The 7,938-nt window shown below is 51.0% G+C and overlaps 1 pseudogene; it reads right to left on the bottom strand.

Annotated features, from left to right (window-relative positions):
- Positions 1–5,493: 5,493 nt before the first annotated feature.
- Positions 5,494–7,351, bottom strand: LOC116811233 (keratin, type I cytoskeletal 18-like; annotated as a pseudogene).
- Positions 7,352–7,938: the final 587 nt, after the last annotated feature.

The raw sequence follows: 7,938 nt of genomic DNA, 5'->3' as shown, positions 1-7,938 counted from the left end.
TGCTACAATTTCAGACAGCTGGCAATATGGAGAGGAAAAAGCTACTGCTCCCTAAACCCTTCTGCCCAGGCGCTTTGATCTCCTGATGATGTGGAAGTCTCCACCTCTTACCCCCACCCCACACACCCAGTCCGGCCTGATTCTCCTTCCTCAGCACTTCCTGCCTCCACCAGGCTCCCCAAGTCCTCTCTCCATCCCAGCTGGGTTAGTTTCCTGGGGCTACTGTAACAAATGACCACAAATTGGGTTGTTAAAAACAGCAGAAGTATATCCTCTCTCAATTCTGGAGGCCAGACACCTGAAATGGAGATGACACTAGGGCTTTGCTCCCTCAAAGGCTCTGGCAGAGGATCGGTTCTTCCTTGCTCTTCCAGCTTCTGCAGCCTGAGTTCTTCCTGGGCTTGTGGCCCCATCACTCCAATCTGTGCCTCCGTCTCCACATGGCCTTCTCCCTGTCTTCTCTTCTGTCTCTTATAAGCACACCTGTCACTGGATTAGGGCCTACCTAGATAATCCAGGAGGAGCTCATCTTGACGTCCTTATTTTCATTACATCTTGCAAAGGCCCTTCTGCTAAATAAGGTCACGGTCACAGGGATTAGGACATGGACACACCTTTTGGGGGCTGGCATTCAGCCCACAATACCAGCCGCCAGAGCAATCTTTCTAAAAGGCAAGGCTGAACAGGTCCTGCCCTGCCTAACACCCTCCGGAGTCCCTTCACCTTCAGGAGAAAATGTGAGGCCTTGACCTCACATGCTGGTCCTTGCGGAGTCACCCTATCAAATGACCGGCCTCGGATCTCACCACTTTGCCTCATGGCAGAGACCTTCGGCAGGTCCCCCAAAGGTTATGGTCTCCCGGCTGAACGTCTCTGCACATATTCTGCCTGGTGAGGGAATTACCGCTCCACTTCCATCACCCAGCTTGCTCTTGTCTGTATGTGCGCGGGTGTGCACGTGTGTGCGCATATGTGTGCGTGTGTGGACTGACTCAGGGTCCCCAGCTCCCTGTGCTGCTGACACCTGCCATGCCTTGAGCACTGTGTCTGTCCCCAAGCTGTGAGCAGCCCCACCCTCTTCCCCAGCCCAAGGCTGAAACCTGGGCAATGCCCAGAGGACCCACCTCCCCTCAGCCCCGTTGGTGGAGGCCAGGTCCTGTGTTCCTCCAGACAGTGCCCCGGGCTGGACCAGCCACAGCTAGATCTGGAAGGCTCAAGCCCATGTTCCCTAAAGCAGCTATGGGCCTTGGGGGATCAGGCTGCTGCCTCTCAGCTTCCCCCACCACCACATCTGTGCACACTACACACACACCCCCATGCACACGCACACACATGCATCACACATCCCCCCCACATACACACATGCACACGTGCACATATGTGAACACCCCAAATCATACAGTGCTTCCCTCTGGCCCCTGGTGGCCCGCCCATCCTCTAGGCACAGCTCGAACTCCTCCTTCTCCTCTGGGGCTTATGTGCTGAGAAGAGTCCGGGCTCAGCAAGTAAAAGGTGCCTGGGAATGTGAGCCGAGAGAATGACTTAATGAACACATGAATTTTAAAGCCCTGGGTCACCTCGGCGCAGTGGTTGATGAGTGAATAATTCACTAGCCACCAACTGGAGCCAGCAAACCTTTAGGCAGCACCTCCTCTCCCACTGGCAAGCCTGTCCCCATTGTCCCAAAGGTGGCATCCCCCGTCTCATCTCCCCTGGCTCAGATGGTGAGTTCCTTGAAGGCTGAAGCCTGGTTCTCAACCCCAGGCTCGTCCCTGAGGTTGACAGTCACCATCAGAAGCGCGATTCTGTAATATGGTTGCCAACGCTTCCTTAGCTAATCCTCACCATGTGCCCATACACTGATTAAATCACAGCCTACCCCTCACAATAGCACTATTAAGGAAAAGAGTGAGTGACTCATTTCAAGGAATAGGACTCGGGCCGAAGCTCGAAGGATGAGACAGAGAAAGAGGGAAGAGGCATCTGGGGTCCAGAAGAGAGGCTGTGCACAGGCAGGGCCACGTGAAAGCCTGGGTGGTCTTCAGAAAGCATGGGCAATTTCCAAAGCACCCACCCTGCCCTGGTCTTCATCCTGGCAGCCTCATCAAAGTCCAGGCCTGCCACTTGTCCTTAGAAACTCCTTGCTGCCTGGGAACCTCCTGCCACAGTCACCTCTCCACTGTACCTTCCGAGCCAGCTCCCTCTCACCATCGGCAAGATCCACAGCCTCTATCTGTGTTCTCCCTCCCCGCTCCCCACTGCCTACCCACCCTTCATCTTTCTATTTAATTATTTATTTATTTATTTATTGAGACAGATTCTCGCTCTGCCGCCCAGGCTGGAATGCAGTAGCATGATCTTGGCTCACTGTAACCTCCACCTCCCGGTTTCAAGTGATACTCCTGCCTCAGCCTCCTGAGTAACTGGCATTACAGGCCAGGCATGCGCCACCACACTCGGCTAATTTTTGTATTTTTAGTAGAGACAGGGTTTCACCATGTTGGCCAGGCTGGTCTCGAACTCCTGACCTCAGGTGATTTGGCCACCTCGGCCTCCCAAAGTGCTGGAATTACAGGTGTGAGCCACAAAGCCTGGTCAGATTGTAACTTTTTGGTGAATCAACTGCCTGGTATTATTTTCTTTTTCAGAGATTCAAGTAACCAGGAGCTCAGCAGAGTAACTGAGCAAGCTCTGAGCACGCACGGGATCTTGGGTGTGACCAAGTTGGACCTAAGGAGAAGTGGTGCTAGTTGGGCATGAGGGCCGGAAAATCCACCCCAGCAATAGATGTGTGGGAGACTGAAACCAGATGAATGGGTGCCAGGGCCAGGGAGGGAGCACAGGGAGTGACTGCTGATGGGGACAGGGGTGACAAGGATGTTCCGGAATTAGATAGTGGCGATGGTGGCACAACTGTGAATACATTAAGGGCCATTGAATTGTACACTTTAAATGGGTGAGTTTTATGGTATGTGAATTATATCTGAGTAAATCCATCATTTTTTAAAACTACCGCATGCAATCGTGCCACCGAGGACAAAGTCTTCTTATGGGGAGAAGGGTTTCACAAGGAAGAGCTGGGAGACTGGCCAGCAAAGAAAGTCGGAGGGCAGAGCAGCTGGAAGAAGCGGGCAGTGTTACGGAGCCAGGAAGCTCTCAGAAGGGCCAAGTGAATGCAAGGAGCTGAGCAACCCAGGGCATCCGCAGGACAGCCACAGCAAGGGTGGCCGGGCTGTCCTGGACCTCCGATAGCCCAGGGACGACTCCTGATAGCAAGGAGGCGGTGCGGGAGGGGACCAGAGTGGGGTGTACCCTCAAAGTCCTGCAACGAGGTCAACGAGGTCACCTCTGAAACAAGGCTCCACTGCGATGGTTGGAGATGGGGGATCCTCATTGTGGGGGTGCACAGCAACCAGAGTGGGAGCTGATGGAAACACCTTGGCCCGAAATCTGTCTCCTAGGCAGCCCCTGAGCCCCTCCTGTGATGAGCAGCTGGCTGCCCGTCTCAGATGGGTGAAGGCTCCTGCAGCAGGAGGCACCTTGTGGAAGCTCCTGCCCCACAACTGCATGGGGACTCCACTCACAGCCACTGGTCCCACTGTGACCCTCTCGCTGGAGCAAAGCAGGAAAGCCACTGGCAAATGATTTGCAGTTCCATTCTCATACACAGAGAACTGTGGGCGGCAAGCCACCCAGGCGCCAAGGCAAGAGACCGAGGACACGAGCTGTTCCAGTATAATAAAATATAAAACAAGAATAGTCATACCAGATATAGATCTTAGATATGATTATATATGAATATCATTAATCATTAGTTGGTAGTAATTACTCTTTATCCCAATATTATAATAATCCCTGCTCTATAATCATAACCTAGGAAAAACCAGGCCATACAGAGATAGGAGCTGAGGGGACATAGTGAGGTGTGACCAGAAGACAAGAGTGCGAGCCTTCTGTTGTGCCTGGACAGGGCCACCAGAGGGCTCTTTGGTCTAGCGGTGACGCCAGCATCTGGGAAGACGCCCATTGCCAGGCGGACCGTGGTCTAGCGGTAGCAAAAGGTGTCAAGGAACTACACCCGCTACTTAGCAGACTGGGAAAGGGAGTCTCCTTTCCCCGGGGGAGTTTAGAGAAGACTCTGCTCCTCCACCTCTTGTGGAGGGCTTGACACCAGTCAGGCTCTCCCGCAGTTATCTGGAGGCCTAACCGTCTCCCTGTGATGCTGTGCTTCAGTGGTCACGCACCTAGTCCACCTTCATGTTCCATCCTGTACACCTGGCTCTGCCTTCTAGATAGCAGTAGTAAATTAGTGAAAGTACTAATAGTCTCTGATATGCAGAAATAATGGCGTAAGCTGTCTTTGTCTGTCTTCTCTCTCTCTCTCTGCCTCAGCTGCCAGGCAGGGAAGGGCCCCCTGTCCAGTGGACACGTGACCCACGTGACCTTACCTATCATTGGAGAAGACTCACATTCTTTACCCTGCCCCTTTTGCTTTGTATCCAATAAATAACAGCGCAGCCAGACATTCGGGGCCACTACCAGTCTCTGCGCATTGGTGGTAGTGGTCCCCCGGGCCCAGCTGCCTTTTCTTTTATCTCTTTGTCTTGTGTCTTTATTTCTACACTCTCTCGTCGCTGCACACAGGGAGAGATCCACCGACCCTGTGGGGCCGGTCCCTACAGAGAACTCTAGAAGTTTCCACTTGCCCCAAAGAGCAACATTATGCTTTTACTATCCTTCCCCCTAGGACACTTCAGCTCTCCGGCTCCATGCCACAATCTGTCTCCAGGGACCTTGCCCTTGCTGTCCCTCGCATGTCACACAGATCCACTCTATCCATGACAACATGCTGACAGGATCTGGGGATCAGGAGCAAGTGGCTGAGGAAGGGAGGGAGGGTAGAGGTCAAGGTATCAGGGAGAGAAGAAGGAGGCCTGTCTATAGCATGAGTTACTCAATTGTCATGCATTAATGGGGCCCTAAATGTGTTATTTTCCTATGGCACATTTGTACAAAAGTATCAAAGTGAAGATGTGTTTGTTTCCGTTCATGGTCCCCCCACCCTTTCCTGTGGCTGCCATAACAAAGTAACACAACAGAAATGCACTCTCTTGCAGCTCTGGAGGCCAGAAGCCTAAGATCCAGGTGTCTGCAGGACCCTGTTCCCTCCTCTGCAGGCTCTGGGGGAGGCTCCTTCTTGCCTCTTCCAGTTCCCGGGGGATCTGGGTGTCCCCTGGCTTGTGGCGGCACCACTCTATTCTGTGTGAATCCACGTGGCCTTCTCCTCTGTGTTTGTGACTTCTTTCCTTCTTATAAGGACACCTGTCATTGGATTTAGGGCCCTAATCCAAGAGGATCTCATCTCGAGATCCTTAACTTAATTACATCTGCACAGATGCTTTTTCCAAATAAGGTTCCATTCATTGAGTTCAGAGGGTTTGTTTGTTTGTTTGTTTGTTTGTTTGTTTGTTTTTGAGATGGAGTCTCGCTCTGTCACTGCATGGTGACCCCTCTGGTGCTGTCCTCAATCTGCTGAGACCAGTACTTGTCCAGCTCCTCTCATTTCTTCCAAGCCAGCTCGTCATATTGGGCCCGGATGTCTGCCATGATTTTGGCGAGGCCCTGAGATTTGGGGCCTCTACCTCCACGGTCAACTCAGAGCTGGCAGTCTGGGCTTGTAGGCCTTTTACTTCCTCTTCGTGGTTCTTCTTCATGAAGAGCAGCTCCTCCTTGAGGGCCTCGATCTCTGTCTCCAGCTGCAGCCAGGTGACATTGGTGTCATCAATGACCTTGCAAAGCCCATGGATGTCGTTCTTCACAGACTGGCGCATGACCAGCTCTGTCTCATACTTGACTCTGAAGTCATCAGCAGCAAGACGGGCACTGTCGATCTGCAGAACAATGCGGGCATTGTCCACAGTATTTGCAGAGAGCTGAGCCCTCAGATCCTCGATGGTCTTGAAGTAATGGCTCCAGTCTCTGACCTGGGGTCCCTTCTTCTCCAGGTGCTCCCGGATTTTGCTCTCCAGCTTCTGGTTCTCAGTCTCCAGGCTCCTCACTCTGCCCAGGTAGGAGGCCAGACGGTTGTTCAGGCTTTGCATGGTCTCCTTCTTGTTCTGGATGCCTCCCATTCCTGCCAGACCCCCGGCCATCCCCATGGCCAGGCCCCGGGCCCCATGCCACCCTGGAAGCTGGTGGAGCAGGACACGGAGATCCAGGAACCAGAACCCCCAGCACCTGCATAGATGCTAGCCTCACTGCTGACCAGCCAGGCACCGTAGCTGGGCGCCTGGACAGAGCCTAGGGACTGGTAGTTGGTGGAAAAGGTGGAGCCAGTGGTGAAGCTCATGCTGTCCGGGGGGAGAGTGAGAGGACAGGACTCGGGCTTTGCCAACGACCAAGATGACAATACTCTCTAAATTGATCTACAAGTTCAATGGAATCCTTATTAAAATCCCAGCTGGCTTAAACTAAGAAAGAAAGAAAGAAAGAAAGAAAAAGAACGAAAGAACGAAAGAAAGAACGAAAGAAAGAACGAAAGAAAGAAAGAAAGAAAGAAAGAAAGAAAGAAAGAAAGAAAGAAAGAAGGAAAATCCTAGCTGGCTTTTGTGCACAAATTGACAAGCTGATCCTAAAATGTATATGAAAATACAAGAAACTCAGAATAGCCAAAACAATCTTGAAAAAGAACAAAGTTATTTTTCCTAATTTTCCAAGACTCACATTTCCTAATTTCAAAGCTTACCACAAAGCTACAGGACTCAAGTCTGTGTGGTACTGGCACAAAGATACTTATAGATCAATTGAACAGAATTAAGAATTCAGAAATAAACCCTTACATCTATGGTCAATTGATTTTTGCCAAGAGTGCCAAGGCGATTCAATGGCAAAAAGAATAGTCTGTTTAACAAACGGTGTTGGGACAATTAGATATCCACATGCAAAAGAATGAACTTGGACCCCTAGCTCAGACCATATACAAAAATTAACTCATAATGGATCATAGATCTAAATGTAAGAGCTAAAACTATAAAACTCTTGGAAGAAAACACAGGAGTAAATCTTGATGACCTTGGCTTTAGGCAATGGTTTCTTAGAAAGGATGTCCAAAGTATCAAACAAGCAAAGAAAAAAATAAATTGGAAAATGAAAAACTGTTGTGCTTCAAAGGGCACCACCAAGAAGGTGAAAAGACAACCCACAAAATAACAGAACCTATTTGCAAATTACATAGTAGCTGATAATTGACTTGCATCTAGATCATATAAAGAACCAATGCAACTCAATAACAAAAAGAAATAGCCCGATTAAAATTAGGTAAAGGGATTTTGTTCACCGCTGCTCTGCTCATGTTGCTACTGAGGTTCCGAGGCAGCAGGAAGAGATGCAGCCCCCGGATGTCGTCGAGCTGTCAGAACCGGAGGAAGTGGAGGTACTAGAGCTGGAGGAGGATTTTGAGCAGTTTCTGCTCCCAGTCATCCATGAGATGCGAGAGGACATTGCGTCGCTGACAAGCACTGGCGGGTGTACCTCTGGAAGTGGAGCACGCTGTGGGAGATGGACATATATGCTCATCCAGATCAAAACCCAGGTGGAGGCTTCGGAGGAGCATCCTCAACCACCTCCACAACCCGGGCGACGCAGTGGAGGGTAGGGTGGCCAAGAGGTGCCAGAAGGCCGAGGAGAAGGCCAAGGAAATGGTGAAGATGGCAGAGATGCTGGTGGAGCTGGTCCAGAGGATAGAGACGAGCAAGTCGGGAGCACAGTCGGTGGTTTACAGCCAGTGGATTCTGGTCAACTGGTGGAGATTGGCTGACACCCAGGAGAAGCTGAAACCAGAGAGCCTTTGGTTTTCTCTATTTTACTCTGTCGACGCTCTGTCCTCACTCACACTCAGTTCTCTGCTATGGTCTGTGGTTGATGAACTCAATATGAGTT

This window comes from Hylobates moloch, unplaced genomic scaffold (assembly GCF_009828535.3).
Source record: "Hylobates moloch isolate HMO894 unplaced genomic scaffold, HMol_V3 SCAFFOLD_7, whole genome shotgun sequence".
Taxonomy (NCBI): domain Eukaryota; kingdom Metazoa; phylum Chordata; class Mammalia; order Primates; family Hylobatidae; genus Hylobates; species Hylobates moloch.
Note: the sequence above shows the minus strand (reverse complement) of the source record. Positions and strands in the feature narration are given on the sequence as shown.